This window comes from Schistocerca gregaria, chromosome 7 (genome assembly GCF_023897955.1).
Source record: "Schistocerca gregaria isolate iqSchGreg1 chromosome 7, iqSchGreg1.2, whole genome shotgun sequence".
Taxonomy (NCBI): domain Eukaryota; kingdom Metazoa; phylum Arthropoda; class Insecta; order Orthoptera; family Acrididae; genus Schistocerca; species Schistocerca gregaria.
In genome coordinates this window covers 482,685,493-482,703,570 of record NC_064926.1, presented here as the reverse complement: position 1 = coordinate 482,703,570, position 18,078 = coordinate 482,685,493, and the positions used below count along the sequence as shown (strand labels likewise).

General features: G+C 44.6%; 1 protein-coding gene and 1 pseudogene across 3 annotated transcripts in view; both read left to right on the top strand.

The window, feature by feature from the left end:
* The window catches only part of LOC126282166 (eye-specific diacylglycerol kinase), a 1,350,273-nt gene that overhangs the window by 593,350 nt on the left and 738,845 nt on the right, over window positions 1–18,078 (top strand). The window lies entirely within an intron of this gene.
* LOC126282562 (5S ribosomal RNA) lies at window positions 12,846–12,963 on the top strand (annotated as a pseudogene).

Genomic DNA, 18,078 nt, shown 5'->3' with positions numbered 1-18,078 from the left:
GTGTTTCAAGTTACACCGTCTCAAATTGCAATCAGTGCTGTTCACGAACTTTGTGCACATCTACATTACACACAGGGTGACAATTATTGGGCTATATTAAAAATAACGTTAATTAGTTAGATACTACTGAGTGTACACCCTTTATTTGACATGTAAACGTCACTACAGATATTCAGATTTACGTCATAACGTGTTCGATATGCCTGCCGTCATTGGTGATGATATGGCGCAGACGAATAGCGAAATTCTGCATGACCCGCTGACGTGGCGTAACATCGATGCTGTCGATGACCTTCTGAAAGACTGTTTTCAGCTCAGTAATGATTTTGGGGTTATTACTGTACACCGGGTCTTTAATTTAGCCCCAAAAAGGAGTCGCGTGTGTTCAGATCCGAAGAATATGACGACCAATCGAGCACCATGCCAGTGGCCTCTGGGAACCCCAGTGCCAGAATGCGGTTCCGAAGTGCTACTCTAGGACATCAAACACTCTTCTGCTTCTGCTCCGTCTTGCAAGAACCACATCTTGTCGAAATCGGGGTCACTTTATGGGGATAAGAACATCTTAGAAAACCATCAAGTACCGCCCGGTAGTCACAGTCCCATCAAGGAATATTGCACCGATTATTCATTGACTTGACATTGCACACCACACAGTGGCTCATTGAGCGTGAATAGACTTCTCGATCGCGAAAAGCGCGTTCTCAGTTCCCAAAATGTGCCGATTTTGCTTATTGAAGTACCCATCCAAATGAAAGTAGTCTTCGTTGGTGAACCGAACCATACAATTCCCGTCATGCTCCGCGGCCAAACGTGCAATTTGAGGCTCCTGGAGCAAACCGTTCAGCAGTTACGACCATTTTATTTCATATGTGGCAAATAAACAAAAGGTATTCATTCAAACTGAAATAATTAAAACATGTAGTTATTTTGAGATTACATTTTGTGACGGAGAAACAAACAAGTTTCAAGTATTTACGTGCACAGTGCCATAATATACTTCTTTGACGATATGTCAGATGCTGTTAAAAGAAACAAAAGTTGTTTCATCGAAAAGAACTGCAGTGACATCCTTACCTCGATAGATGAAAAGGTTTCAAGTATTAATTATGGAGCAAAATACATACCTCTTTGTGTGCTATCATTTGCAAAAAACTTCGTTTCGATATCTTAAACCGTTTATGAAGTGAGACGTCTGCTAAGACCTCACTACATGCTGCGCATGGACAGAACTGCGCACACCGTGCACGACCCTCTACATCCGAACCGATACGTCGATACTGGAGATGAATATCGTTCTGCTCTCAACTTAAAACACCATTCCGATATGTTAGCTGCCTTTCATATGCAGAAATGTATGACCTAAAATAAACCATACGCAAAGTCGACACAATGCGCTTTTTTCTCTAAGAGTCTTAAAATTTTCCTTGCTATGATTTTCAGATTTGATGGATGACGAATAACGAAAAGAAATTCAATCCCTTATCCAATGAAGGTATCAGGTGTTAGATGTGAAGGAATCAAATTTTTTCACCTAATAGTTTTCTTAAAACTGGATGGTAAGAATTTCTTGGCATTTTTGCCATCGCTTCGCTGGCAGTCCTTCTAACGTTGCTGTGCTTCCCACGTGGGACAGGGTAATTACATCGCTTAGCGTTGGATCGCTTGAATATTCGCACTTTCCCCCACCGCGCCGCGTTCGCGTGAGATACCTGAAGTAAGATGACTTATAATAGTAAAACGCCCGATTGTTCGCATGAATCTGTCCCATCTGGAACCTTCTAGAAAGCTAAAGTACAACAGTCGCTAGGTGGTTGTTATTGATTATTAGTGGGGGATCGATATTGGTACCCTCACAGGAAGTACGCATTCCTTTCACTGGCCAATTCCTACTGCCGCAAGCAGAATTCACCTGGCACTTACTGCACGCAGTGTACCATATGAATACATTCGTCCGCACAGTAGGAACTGAAAATTCTATCGAAAATGACCGTTGCGAAAAGGGATGTCGCTAAGGCCTAAAGAACCTAATCAGGCCAGGTCAGGCAAAAGAAAAAATAGCTAAATACACAACCATCTGTAAAAGTGAAGCACTTGGAAGCAGTGGTCTGGAAGACGTCACGATAAGAAGACGTGTAGAACAGAGGAACTGTGACAAATGATGTAAACGGGACAGAGGTGGCGCCCTCTTTTGTGTGACCGGACAGGACAGTGTTTCGCAATGCTCAGTCGGTGCGAAGCCTTCGTACGAAATGCCACTATGCCTTGCCGACATCACAGGGCAATGTGTGTGCTTTCGAACAGGGGTAGAACAATTGGTCTCAGGGTCTGTCGTTCTGTGATATCGCGGCTCGTACAGGGCACGATGCTTCATCTGTGAGGCGCGTGTGGAAAGGAGAGGACCGTACTCAGACTCGATCGGGTACTGGATGACACAAGTTGACCATAGCGAGAAATGACCGCCATCTCATCCGCTTGGCCGTAACGGAACAGCCTCGGCCACAGTGCTGGCACGACGTTGAAGCAGTGCAATGGGTGTGGTCAAGTCTGCGTCGACGTTTAGACGCTGTCTTCCGTGGGCTGGGCTGGTGGTACGCACGCCATTGCGTCGCCCTCCAGTGACCAGAACCCACCAAACCCGCAGACTGCAATGGGCGCATAATGGCTAACACTGGCATGCTGAGTGGCAAAATGTAGTTTTTCGGACGAGTCCCGCTGCAGCTTTCCTCCAGTAATGGTCGCATACGTCTTCGACGCCGCCATGGTGAACGCAGCCGGGCAGACTGTATTGTTGAGCGGCATACCGGACAAACGGCAAGTGTTACTGTTTGGGGTGCTAATACTTGTAACAAGCGATCTGGCCTCCTACGTTTCCATGGCAATCTAAACAGATACCGCAACATTAGTGATATTTCACAGCCCGAGGCACTGCCCATCATACAGGCCGTTCCACATGCCATACTTCAGGAGGACAAAACCCGACAGAATTAGTGAGGAATGGGCAAGCCTTTTGCGAGGAACGCCGAGTCCCACTGCTTCCCTCGTCTGCCCCTTCGCCTAACGTGTCACCCATCGAACATGTCTCTAATACACTACTGGCCATTAAAATTTTTACACCACAAAGATGACGTGCTACAGACGCGAAATTTAACCGACAGGAAGAAGCTGCTCTGGTATGCAAATGATTAGCTTTTCAGAGCATTCACACAAGGCTGGCGCCGGTGGCGACACCGAAAACGCGCTGACATGAGGAAAGTTCCCAACCGATATCTCATACACAAACAGCAGTTGACCGGCGTTGCCTGGTGAAATGTTGTTGTGATTCCTCGTGTAAGGGGGAGAAATGCGTACCGTCACGTTTCCGACTTTGATAAAGGTTGGATTGCAGCCTGTCGCGATTGCGGTTTATCGTATCGCGACATTGCTGCTCGCGTTGGTCGAGGTCCAATGACTGTAAGCAGAATATGGAATCGGTGGGTTCAGGAGGGTAATACGGATCGCCGTGCTGGATCCCAATGGCCTCGTATCACTAGCAATCGAGATGAGAGGCATCTTTTCAGCATGGCTGTCATGGATCGTGCAGCCACGTCTCGATCCCTGAGTCAACAGGTGGGAACGTTTGCAAGACAACAACCATCTGCACGAACAGTTCGACGACGTTTGCAGCAGCATGGACTACCAGCTCGGAGACCATGGCTGCGGTTACCCTTGACGCTGCATCACAGACAGGAGTGCCTGCGATGGTGTACTCAACGACCAACCTGGGTGCACCAATGGCAAAACGTCATTTTTTCGGATGAATCCAGGTTCCGTTTACAGCATCCGTGTTTGGCGACATCGCGGTGAACGCACATTGGAAGCGTGTATTCGTCAGCGCCATACTGGCACTTCACTCGGCGTGATGGTATGGGGTACCATTGGTTACACGTCTCGGTCTCCTCTTGTTCGCACTGACGACACTATGATCAGTGGACGTCACATTTCAGATGTGTTCCGACCCGTGGCTCTACTCTTCATTCGACCCCTGCGAAACCCTACATTTCAACAGGATAATGCACGACCGCATGTTGCAAGTCCTGTACGGGCCTTTCTGGATACAGAAAATGTTTGACTGCTGCCCTGGCCAGCACATTCTCCAGATCTCTGACCAATTGAAAACGTGGCCGAACAACTGGCTCGTCACAATGCGCCAGACACTACTCTTGATCATCTGTGGTATCGTGCTGAAGCTGCATGGGCAGCTGTACCTGTACACGCCATCCAAGCTCTGTTTGACTCAATGCCCAGGCGCATCAAGGACGTTACTACGGCCAGAGGTGGTTGTTCTGGGTACTGATTTCTAACGATCTATGCACCCCAATTGCGTGAAAATGTAATCACATGTCAGTTCTAGTATAATATATTTGTCCCATGAATACCCGTTTATCATCTGCATTTCTTCTTGGTGTGGCAATTTAGATGGCCAGTAGTGTATGGTAGGTTGGCAATTTGCTCATTCAAGTCCTCCTGCACCCACATTTGATGTTTTGTGAACCCGCCTACAAACTGCTGGTTATGTGGTTGATCTGGGGGATAGGACCAAACAGTTAGGTTATCGTTCCCATCGGATTAGGGAAGGATGGGCAAGGAAGCCGGCCGTGACTTTCACTTTGCCTGAAGCGATGTAGGGAACTCACAGAAATCCTAAATCAGGATGACCGGATGCAGGTTTGAACCCACGTCGTTCCGAATGCGCCTACAAACTCCTTGTCAGAATGTTCCCCAGCAGTGAATTCAGGCGCTCTTAGATTCCATGCCACGACTTGTGGCGGCTTTGGTTCTGGTACATGGTGGCAATATTCCGTACTGAATTTCCACATAGTGTTTGTACAGGTTTGTAACGCTAATCATTTATTTAGTGTCACGTCCGTAGTCGGTGGAATAAATTTCGTTGTGATCGCACTCGGTGTTTCACTTTTTCCAAACAGCAGTTTAAATAAAACATTATATTCCAATAGTATCGCAGGCAAATATATAGCATGTCTAAAAGGAAAGTCGACGCCTGCCGGACAGGTACGGCTAAGGAGCTTAATCTTGGGATGGTCCCGTGAGAGACGCGGGCAGCAGCATGCTCGATTGCCCGGGCAGCTAGGCGAGTGCATCAAAGGGCATACCGCCGCTGCGCTGGGGGCAGGCGGAGCTCTAATTGAAGTTTATGCCCCTTCCTCTCCCTGCCAGTCCTTTGTGATTCCCTCTACAACTTTTTTTAATTTTCCCCCATTGTGTCTGGACGCTGAAGAATTAGATTATTCTTCTAAAGAAAAGCAAGACGATCTTTTTGCATCTGTTTTCCCCTTTTGCAGATTACTTTCCCGTCCAGTAATAAATACAACTCCTAATTATTTCTAGAAATTTCTGTTTCAACAACGTCACTGATACAACGAGAAGAAATATAAAAAGTAAGTGGACCTTTAGAAAGGCATCGTAGCAGGTAAGACAAAATCTGCACCCCTGAGAATCACTAGGCGTTTTTTTTGTGTGTTTCGGCTGACATCAGAAAATTCGTTTTCGCAACACGCAGATGGAATAATCTTAAACAAATACAAATGCTGTTCATTCTGCGTTTCATACAACGCTCTGAACTTCACGAACATGTTACTACCAGCAAGGACCAAGCAGTGAACAGGAAGACATACATCGAATTTATGAAGACGGAAGTGTCGACTTTTGAATGTGGTTCATTAGCATGTACAGTTTTTCGATATGTATTTCTGTAACAGATGAAAACGCAGATGAAAACAGATGCAACGAAAATATCTGTGGCAAACTACACTCCTGGAAATTGAAATAAGAACAGCGTGAATTCATTGTCCCAGGAAGGGGAAACTTTATTGACACATTCCTGGGGTCAGATACATCACATGATCACACTGACAGAACCACAGGCACATAGACACAGGCAACAGAGTATGCACAATGTCGGCACTAGTACAGTGTATATCCACCTTTCGCAGCAATGCAGGCTACTATTCTCCCATGGAGACGATCGTAGAGATGCTGGATGTAGTCCTGTGGAACGGCTTGCCATGCCATTTCCACCTGGCGCCTCAGTTGGACCAGCGTTCGTGCTGGACGTGCAGACCGCCTGAGACGACGCTTCATCCAGTCCCAAACATGCTCAATGGGGGACAGATCCGGAGATCTTGCTGGCCACGGTAGTTGACTTACACCTTCTAGAGCACGTTGGGTGGCACGGGATACATGCGGACGTGCATTGTCCTGTTGGAACAGCAAGTTCCCTCGCCGGTCTAGGAATGGTAGAACGATGGGCTCGATGACGGTTTGGATGTACCGTGCACTATTCAGTGTCCCCTCGACGATCACCAGAGGTGTACGGCCAGTGTAGGAGATCGCTCCCCACACCATGATGCCGGGTGTTGGCCCTATGTGCCTCGGTCGTATGCAGTCCTGATTGTGGCGCTCACCTGCACGGCGCCAAACACGCATACGACCATCATTGGCACCAAGGCAGAAGCGACTCTCATCGCTGAAGACGACACGTCTCCATTCGTCCCTCCATTCACGCCTGCCGCGACACCACTGGAGGCGGGCTGTACGATGTTGGGGCGTGAGCGGAAGACGGCCTAACGGTGTGCGGGACCGTAGCCCAGCTTCATGGAGACGGTTGCGAATGGTCCTCGCCGATACCCCAGGAGCAACAGTGTCCCTAATTTGCTGGGAAGTGGCGGTGCGGTCCCCTACGGCACTGCGTAGGATCCTACGGTCTTGGCGTGCATCCGTGCGTCGCTTCGGTCCGGTCCCAGGTCGACGGGCACGTGCACCTTCCGCCGACCACTGGCGACAACATCGATGTACTGTGGAGACCTCACGCCCCACGTGTTGAGCAATTCGGCGGTACGTCCACCCGGCCTCCCGCATGCCCACTATACGCCCTCGCTCAAAGTCCGTCAACTGCACATACGGTTCACGTCCACGCTGTCGCGGCATGCTACCAGTGTTAAAGACTGCGATGGAGCTCCGTATGCCACGGCAAACTGGCTGACACTGACGGCGGCGGTGCACAAATGCTGCGCAGCTAGCGCCATTCGACGGCCAACACCGCGGTTCCTGGTGTGTCCGCTGTTGCGGTGCGTGTGATCATTGCTTGTTCAGCCCTCTCGCAGTGTCCGGAGCAAGTATGGTGGGTCTGACACACCGGTGTCAATGTGTTCTTTTTTCCATTTCCAGGAGTGTATGTAATAATATAAAGGTAGCTCTCCAGAGCCTCATGTTCATGGGAATAAAACCGGAATTAAACATGCGTCACTGATTATGCCGCAAATGTGCCGAAACAAGCTTGGACTGTAAAAAACAATAATTGTTTGCGTAAGACTCTGCAGAGCCAAAGATACTGGTATACCCATCTAATATCGTGCGGGGCCCCCGCGAGCAAGCAGACGTTCGGCAACACGACGTGGCATGGACTCGACTAATGTCTGAAGTAGTGCTAGGGGGAACTGACTCCATGTATCCTGCAGGGCTGTCCATAAATCCGTGAGAGTACTAGGGGGTGGAGATCTCTTCTGAACAGCATGTTCCAAAGCATCCCAGATATGCTCAATCATTTTCATGTCAGGGGAGTTTGCTGGCCAGCGGAACTGTTTAAACTCAGAAGAGGCACTTTGTAGCAATTCTGGACGTTTGTCCTGCTGAAATTGCCCAATTCCGTCTGAATGCACAATGGACATGCATTGATGCAGGTGATCAGACAGGATGCTTACGCACGTGTCACCTGTCACGAGTCGTATCTAGCAGTATCAGGGGTCCAATATATCTCCAACTGCAGACGCCCCACAGCATTACAGAGCCTCCACCTGACATGCAGGTACCATGGATTCGTGTGGTTGTCTCCATACCCGAACATGTCCATCCGCTCGATACAATTTGAAACGAGTCTTGTCTGACCAGGCAGCATGTTTCCAGTCATCAACAGTCCACTGTCGGTGTTGACGGACCCAGGCGAGGCATAAGGCTTCGTGTCGTGCAGTCATCAAGGGTACACGAGTGGGCCTTCGTCTCTGAAAGCCCATATCAATGAAGTTTCGTTAAATATTTCACACGCTGACACTTGCTGATGGCCCAGCACTGAAATCTGCAGCAATTTGCGGACTGGTTGTCTTTCTGTCGCATTGAAAGATCCTCTTCAGTCGTCGTTGGTTTCGTTCTTGTATAATCTTTTTTTCCACCACAGTGATATCGGAGATTCGACGTTTTACCTGATTCCTGATATTCACGGTACACTCTTGAAATGGTCGTACGGGAAAATCCCTACTTCACCGCTGCCTCGACCATTGTGTGTCCCATCGCTCGTGCGCCGACTATAACACCACGTTCAAACTCACTGAAATCTTGATAACCTGCCATTGTAGCAGCAGTAACCGATCTACCAACTGTGTCAGACACTTGTCTTATATAGACGTTGCCGACCATAGCGCCGCATTCTGCCTGTTTACATATCTCTGTATTTGAATACGTATGCGTATACCTGTTTCTTTGGCGCTTCAATGTAGGTGGATGTGAATTCCCATAACTGAGAGAATATAATTTGTATGAGGTTTGCACTGCTACTCAATGAGTCATCTTTATGCGAGCAGCAATTTGTCCTTTTCACAGCATTTTTTTCTGTCAGCTAAGTAACTTTCAAATACACAAGTTTTAATAGTTTTTGACATTGACTGGTAACACGGGAAGCTTATAGAACTCTGAGTCATCTGTTGTTATCAGTTGCAAGGATTACAATAATGAACGGCGAAATAGCTTTGATATTTCACGAGAAATGGCTTGATATAATTAATGACAGCATACTTTAAAAGTGGATAATTTCGAAACAATGTTTATAATTTAGAAAGAACCGTATTGTATTCGGTTACAAAATTAGTGCCGAACATCTTCTGCACGTCTCGGCATACAGGTATTTAGGGGTAATCCTAAGGACCCAGTTGAAATGAGACGAGGACATAAAATGAGTTCTAGGTAAGGTGAATGGAAGACAAAATTTCATGTTGTCTTGTTGATTTTTATACCTCCTTTTTCCGCAGTCGGAGCTATACAAATAATGCAGGTTGCATACCGTTTTATTTAGGCCATAAGCATTTTTGTTGTTTCCGAGCCCCTTCAGTGGTCAAATTTTTGCTTCCTACTACTTCATTTTTAGATGTTCTTCCACACTCAGGTCATTGATTTTTAGAACAATGAACTCCACTGACACTGGGTATATTTCTTTTGCGTGTTGTGTGGCCGCACTTACATCTCGTGTATTTTGTCGTACAATAAAGTACACTGGGTGTGAGTCTACACAGCATGGGGACAAAAATACATGTAGTGTCAGTAAAGTGCAATGTTCTATAGGTCGTCGACCTATGTGTGGACGAACATTGAGAATAAAGTAGGAAGCAAAAATCTGATCACTGAAGATGCTCTGAAACAAAAGCGAAATGCTTGTGGTATAAATAAGACTTGGATTTGTTGAAAGTGTTCTGGGGAAGTTCAGTGCAAATATAAATGAAATTGGACGTAAGATTCTAGTGCGACGAATCCTAGAGCTTTTGGAGATCAAGTAAGCGTGAGAGTAGGCATCGAACAGATTCAGTAGCGAGCTGCTGGAGCCGTATCAGAAAACGTAACCCTTATGTAAGCATAAAAGAAATTTTTACGGAACGTAAATGGAAGTGGTTGTAAGAAAGAGCACGTAATTCTCTCGAAAATTTAAAAAAAACCACTACGCTCCCATCGTTGTTTATCTCCAATAGGGATAATTAGGATAATTTACGCGAGATTAGGGCTCGTAAAGAGTGGTATAGACTTTTTTCCCTATTTCAGAACGCTAATGCGTTAGAACAACAAATAGCTAATATTTGTACAAGGTGTTAAATTCTGCTATGGACTAGTAACTGTGGGGCTGGATGATATGTGAGTTTCGTTTTTAAAGACAATTTTTTTCTGAGGGATAGGGAAGGAACGGAGCAGCTACCGTCCTCTGCTCCTCTTTGATTACACCATTGATGAACCGTTAATTAGACTCGACTTAATAAGCATAAGAATAATTTGTTTAATTAATCATCTGATAAGCCACGAGGCTGCTTGGCCATAGTGTTTCACGACCTGATTTGCATCCCATTCATTACCCCCGTATAATCTAAACAAGTGTTTTTTAAACGCTCTCTGTTGAAGATACTCCGCATTTTCACTGTGTTCTGACAAAGAATTCTTACGGCCAGGTATTCGTATGATATGATTGCAGTACATATGTACTCGTATGTGCACTGTGAACGACGTTCCATGAGCTACAGGCAGATTCATCGGGGCCGGCTGGAGTGGCCGAGTGGTTCTAGGTGCTACAGTCTGGAACCGAGCGATCGCTACGGTCCCAGGTTCGAATCCTGCCTCGGGCATGGATGTGTGTGATGTCCTTAGGTTAGATAGGTTTAATTAGTTCTAAGTTCTAGGTGACTGATTCTAACATTCATGGTGGTGTCTGTCTGTTCTATATCGTGTCTCCCTACCACTTTCACGCAACGACGCTCTGAGCGTGTTTTTTAGGGAACTGACTAGTTTGAACCTGGGACCTGTTGCTGGTAAGGAGACACCAGACCACACATGACATGTAGAATTCAGAAGAGTTCAGTGAGACTAGCGATGATATAACCACATACTTAATGATCTCAGCGTCAACTCCACTGCACTCCCTGTAAAAGAATCTTAATACTAACTAAATTTAGTGGAAGGGGTTCAAGGTATTCCTATTTTTAGTTAGCTGGTAAAATAACGTCGAAAAAGCAGTTAAGTTTACTACTGGAAATTTATTCTACTCACAAAACATTGTTTATAAATTGCACTATTGATAAAAGGAAGTGTTTCAATACAGGATGGTAAAAACAAACTGCGTTCAACAAAAATGTGAACGAGTATTCCCTGAGTGGGTTTCCGAGTTCTACAATGGATCGAAGGATGACCTATGCCATATCACATCTATAATCTAGGTTTAAATTAAGTTTCACAAGAGAGAAAACTATCAAAATGGTCTACAGTGACCCTCAATTATCTTTAATTACTTATCTAACTTGTCGTAAATTACAGTGGCTGATGTGGCTTCTCAATAATTGTATAACAGAGAAATCATCGCGATTCAAATTTTTACTTCAAGTTGCAAATGTGAACACCATGAGCTTTAATTTACGATCCACACTAGTATTACGCAAAAAGGGGGTGTAACAGATGAGACTTCTGCAGTTCTGAGTGAAGCTTTATGCGCTGTTATGTGGCATCGCGTGCGTTCATTACCTTGTTGGTGTTCGTCAGGGCGCGGCGTCCGGCGCAGCAGCCATCCAGCTCGCCGTCTTGGAACTAACCTCTCCTAACTTCTCCTTACTACCATTTACCGAAGTTGGTTTAAAAAAAACTATCTGGCTGTGTTTTCATCTGACCAATCAGGGTCTCAATGTTAACCTTAAGTTCCGCCTACAAAAATTCTGTCTATCCAATGAGAAACGTTATACTTTTCGTGGTGGGGCAATGTTTTCAAAGTTTGCAACTTAACAGAGACGAGAAAAAGTCTCACGCTAAAACTTGCAGCTGGTGTGGTCCTTTAGGCGTTATCGTAAGATCTATACTGTTCTTCTGGAGGGCTCTATCTTTTAACATGGACTGGGGGGGGGGGGGTGGTCCTAACGTAACAGAGACGCGAAAAAGTCTCACGCTAAAACTTGCGGGTGGTGTGGCCCTTTTTGTGTTATCGTAAGATCTATACTGTTTTTCTGGAGGGCTCTAGCTTTTAATATGGGCTGGGGGGGGGGGGGGGTCCTTGACGTAACAAAGACGCGAAAAAGTCTCACGCTAAAACTTGCGGCTGGCGTTGTCCTAGTGGTTAACTGGCGACGTGGGTGTCCAGTCCGTCCCTTATCGTAGGTCCTTCTAGCTTAACACGGGTCTGCTCTCGGCTTCTGTTCTCGTTTCTCCCCTCGCAACTGCGTCTGTCTCATGATGGGAAGGTATGACACGCATTTAGGCATTCTTGTGTTAGTCTGTGGTACTCCATTTGCTCACTTGTGTTACTCGTATTACTTTGGTTAATTTAATGTCACGATTTATTCGGAGCTATGATACATACTACTGGATTTGCTTATCATGTCAGGGTTCTCATGGAAGGTGTTAGATTTGCCTGACACCTTACATGATGACCTAAGAAGTTAAGTCGCATAGTGCTCAGAGCCATTTGAACCAGCTTCATCGTATAATCATGAAACGAGCAACCAGGTTTTTGTTTTGAAACAAAATTACGTAAAGAATGATATCTCGGAAACCGCACAGAAGTAGTATTCACCTTTTCTTACAGTTGTGACATCATGGTCAAGTCGGTTGAAACTTGCAGTAAAACGTGCGTTACAAATTGTTGAACTTCTGGATCGTTCCTGAAAAAAGAAACCTCTAGGAGAACCAAGAAGGTCGCATGTGGAGGTGGTGGTGTGATTTTCAGTCCGAAGACTAGTTTTATCCAGTTTTTCGAGCTAGTCCCTTTATTTCTGCATTAACTGCAGCAACCTGCATCTGTCTGAACCTGTGTACTGTACTCAAGCCCTAGCCCCCTTCTAAAGTCACCACCCCTTTTTTGGCAAATTAACTTATCCTTGAATTCTCAGAATGTACCCTGTCAAATTATCTCTTCTATCTTTCAAATTGTGACCGGATCTTCTTTTCTTAGACGCAAAACATCTTCATTAGTTACCTAATCTATCCATCTAATCTTTAGCATTATTCTGTAGCGTCAGGTTACAAAAGTTCGTATTTTTTTTCTACTACTACTTTCCTGCGCCAACGGCTTTGTCGTAGTGGTCACACCGGTTCCCGTCAGATCACCGAAGTTAAGCGCTGTCGGGCTGGGCTAGCACTTGGATGGGTGACCATGCGGTCCGCCGAGCGCTGTTGGCAAGTGGGGTGCATTCAGCCCTTATGAGGCAAACTGAGGAGCTGCTTGATTGAAAAGTAGCGATTCCGAGCCCGTAAACTGACATACGATCGGGAGAGTGGTGTACTGACCACATGACCCTCCATATGTGCATCCAGTGACGCCAGTGGGCTGAGAATGAAACGGCGGCCGGTCTATACCATTGGGCCTTCATGGTCTGTTCGGGCTGACTTACTTGTACTACTTTTATTCGTCTACCACTTCTATTGTGTCATTTCCTAATCGAATTGTCTCAGCATGGCCAGATTTCATTCTACTACACTCCATTACCCCTGTAAAACCTCTTTTCAAGACATTCATTCCGGCCAACTGATTCTCCGAGTCATTTACCATCCCTGAAAAAATTGCAGTGCAATCGTCAAACATTAGTGTTTTTGTTTCTTCTCCATGAGGAGGTGCTCGGCTGAAAGCTACAGAGCTCACTGTCTTCAGACCATAAGTAAGCAGACGCGGGTAGCTTTGCCCCGAGTGAGTTTTCACCGAATTCTGCACTTTGACACGTGGTTTCGTCCAAAAAAGACGCATATTGCGTAAGAGCTACGGAAGAGCTTTCCCAGTTGCGATTAGCATTCCCCCAATAAATAAAGAGGAACATAAAAGAGAAGAATCCATTTCCAGGCTCGTTGTTACTGTCGGAATAAACGCATGTTCACCATACACGAAACGACAGCAAGCGGAATTACCGTAACCTGGGCAAACAACCACCTTAATGCAGCTTATTTAGTGCATTGAAACAGCTGCAAGTTGACGATATAATGTGCAGTTTCGCCACTCTGGGCCATTAGATTTTGTTCAGAATACTAAACAAGGTAAAAAAAAGAATTCCCTACTCGTATCACCACAATCTTTACATCAGAAAATAAAACCATATATACAATCATCATAGACCTTTTAAGGCATGGTAACCTGCACGTACAAACGAGTTTATGCCAAAGCTTCTGTACAGTCATATGGACTGGTTAACGACAGTTTCGTACTCGTGTCTACATATTGCTCAATGGTGTGATCAGAAAATTATGTAGCAATATGGCTTCAGAACTAAATACTGTATTTACACTATTATTCTTACCTTTCTTCCCTCAATACGTTTACTTTGACATGTGATATATATGAGAATCAATACATGAGAAATCAGGATCGTTGGGAATATATTGCGACTTGGCTAAGGCTTTTATTGTATTAACAATGTAAACATGCAATAGTTAAAGTTATGTTCAACAGTAGGGAGCAGGTTCAACGTTTTATCCCATCTGAATTACAGAATACAAAATTAATCGGTTTCATAGTAGTCACATAACAATAGACACTCAGAAATTGTAGCAACCAGGCACGATGCACCACAAGGTTCTATTTTCAATCCTCTTTTGTTTCTTTTATACGTAAAGAAGCGTGCAGTTTCAGAAGATGCAAATTTCGTCCTATTTCCAGATGATTCAACTATAGGAATAAAAATTAGGATCAGTCCCATTACTGAAAAAGCAGTGTATGAAATGTTCCAAAGCATCAACAGATGGCTTAAGGTAAAGGGATTATCATTTCATTTTGACAAAATTCAGTACATACAGTTCAGTACTTATGATAAAACATGACAAGGTAAAAAAGTAGGTTTCTGAAATAACGACGTACAATAAGTAGACTGTGTTACGTTTTTAGGACTACAGATAGATTACAAACTTTAATTGGAAGACCCACTGACTAAAATTAATGGAGTGCCTTAGTTCAGTTTGCAGTGCGTATGATTACTTCTGTATAAGCACACCGTCCAAACAGGCCTTGAAGGCCCAGCAACAGTGACCGGCCGCCGTGTCATCCTCAGCCCACGCCTCACCGGAGTGTCATGTGGTGAGCACACCGCTCTCCCGGCCGTATGTCAGTTTACGAGACTTCTCAGTCAAGTAGCTCCTCAGTTGGCCTGACAAGAGACTGAGTGCACCCCGCTTGTCAACAGCGCTCAGCAGACCCATCCAAGGCCGACAGCGCTTAACACGGTGATCTGACGGGAACCGGTGCTACCTTTGCAGTGAGGCCGTTGGCTCGATTACTGCTACAGATGATTCAAAAATGAATAAAATAGATTACTCTGCATCTTTGCATTCACTGATGAGGTACGAAATGAGATTTCGGGGTACTCCACTTTCAAGAACCGTATTTTCCTAACACAGAAGATTGTTGTAATAATAATACCTGGTGTTCATGCTAGAGCGGCCTGCCAACTCCTGTTGAAAAAAAAAGAAACTTGGCATAATGTCCTTTGCCATTCCCAATAATACTGTTCTTCAACAACCTACCAGAACATACTAAAACAACTGTACTTATCGGCTACCATGATGTGCTGTTGAGATATGTTACCACGCAGTTTGTGTTCGGTATATTCCTATAGAGTTTTTAATCATCACATGTACCACTCATATAATAATATGATGTCTCCATAGGATATAAACCAAAGCCCAATAATTTTAAAAAAGTGTTCGTGGTGAATGATTAGCGGATTACAGAGAGTGTTGCGGTGGATCTGTCTCAGGGAGAGCGTACGTCGCTTAAACACTTGTTTATGGCTTCATTACCTATTGTGGCATTGAATATTTTCATGAACGTGCCTCTATGCCCCTAGTAGATTCCCTTGGATGTATAGTACCTATTGTGGAGTACCTATTGTGACACTGAATATTTTAATGAACGTGCCTCTATGCCCCTAGTAGATTCCCTTGGATGTGTGCAAGCTTAAGATAGATTTGATACGAACTGGAGACATACAATGCATCTACGTGAACGTAGACTTTCCCGACATGAAACGTTCCCTGGTTTCCTTCAAGGTTGCAAGGTGAAAAGTCACGACGTTTCGACGAGTGCTATACTCATCATCTTATGGTTAATTCTTACTCAACGTCTTCTTACTGAACTCTACGATACTCGTTAGTTGAGAAAAGATGTGCGCTTTGTCGCAGAATAATTGTGCTTGTTTGGCGTCGCGGTGTGGATTCAATTGGTCTCGGAACAATGACCAAATAGACAATGCTAAGACGTAAGCATTTATTTCGTAACGTACCTCAACATTATTAAATAAGTGAGCTGTTCCAGAAATGAAATTTCAGGGCTACACACCTTTGAGGCCCATTTTTCAGCAACATTACGATAAAACATATCGTATCTAGCTTCACGACGTTCTAACGTATTCGTAACACCTCTTTTCTTTAAGCATTGCAAGCACTTTTTCATCGAAATTTTCATGAGTGAAACAAATTTCGAAAATCCTTCTGAAAAGCCGCTTTAGTATAGATGTACAATTTCTACAAACGCAAAAATAATTCGATAGAATTTTGTTCGATAAGTGTTTACATGGCTTTCTAGTTAATATGAGACATCAAGCTATCTCAAGAAATAAGTATCATAGAAAATACTTGTCAGTAAGCAGAGTAATTTGTATGAAATTGAGACATGAGATGTGGCTATTAGTGGCGTTCTAGAAGCAGCTGTTGTGCCTGAAATCGAGAAAATCTTCACCTCTGTCCGTGGGAGCTCCCTTTTGTTGGTGAATATTTGAATTCGTCATGATCAAATAGGTACAGTCATCGACAAAACGAGCGAGACCCCTCGCCTTTTCGTTATGCTGATCCGCACACCTTTTAAGTCTGCAACACAGCATAACAGGCAAGGCGACGAAGTGCTACCAACATACTGTGCACAGGCGTGAAATTGACAAACTACCCGAATTTTATCACACTGTTTTCAATCATGTGTAAGACTACATTGATGCTGATTAGTGTTTAAACACAACAATATAAGAATAAATGAAAGAAGAAACGCAAATTAGTATGAACTGTACTAATAAAAATGAATTTCAGCTTATCGAGATAACATAACTATTTTAGTAAGACAAAGTACCCCAGATCGTTACCAATTAGCAAAATATTATGCACATTCGGCCGCGAAACGGTCTGTGTCAACGTTCAGACTAGTCATACTGGATTACCATTGCTGACCTACAATGAAAGTGTGGAAATTTAGCAACGCGTGAAGATTCATAACGAAATTCAGTTAAAGATCATTCAGTGCCACACTTAAGTCAATTCCATTATTGACAGAAGCAGAAAGAGTAGGAAGTAACAAGTATGAAATTCTATAAGAGTTTCATATTGCCATCCAGAGGGCGCCTTACAGTAATACAACGTATTGGGGGCGCGAGCCCGCATCTCGTGGTCGTGCGGTAGCGTTCTCGCTGCCCACGCCCGGGATCCCGGGTTCGATTCCCGGCGGGGTCAGGGATTTTCTCTGCCTCGTGATTGCTGGGTGTTGTGTGATGTCCTTAGGTTAGTTAGGTTTAAGTAGTTCTAAGTTCTAGGGGACTGATGACCATAGATGTTAAGTCCCATAGTGCTCACAGCCATTTGAGCCATTTTTGAGGGGCGCGCGAGAATTTCTTAAAATTGCTTTACTGATAGTCTATCTGCCTCCATCGAGATTAGAACCGAAAACAAACCAGACCTCCCTTGGAGTAGCAAACACCCTAGCAGACAACGCAGGCAAACAGCCATCTATTATTACCCCAGACATGAATATTCCGGTAATTTCGCAATGAAAATGGCAAAATGATCTGCAGTTTCTGTTGCATTGAGCTTTCTGGACTCAAAAACCTGAGTCTTCTACCTTTATGTCACCGCTTATGTGACACTCATTCGGGATGTTTATCGAAATAACAAAATATTGTTATTAGCGAGTAAATTTAGTAGGATAATTCTGCACCACAACCAGGAAACAAACGGCTACATATCTGCCAAACGTATTCTACAATGATTCGAATTCTCCATTAGATTCGCCACAGCCAGAAAGCGTTCATTAGCCGAAGTCTTTCTTAAGCTAGCTAGCAACGGGAATACTCGCGTTTCTAAAACGCGGTGGCATTAATACTGCGATCTGAATTACCACGTGTCAAGGCAAATGGATGTTATTTGCATTCCTGTAAACGTGATTGGGATCGAAAGCGTAGCAACGATTAATATGCTGATGTATCGGCTGCAACTAGAACATTTCGAATAAAGAGCATGGGGAATTATTTATGCGGCCGGCTTGTGTGGCCGAGC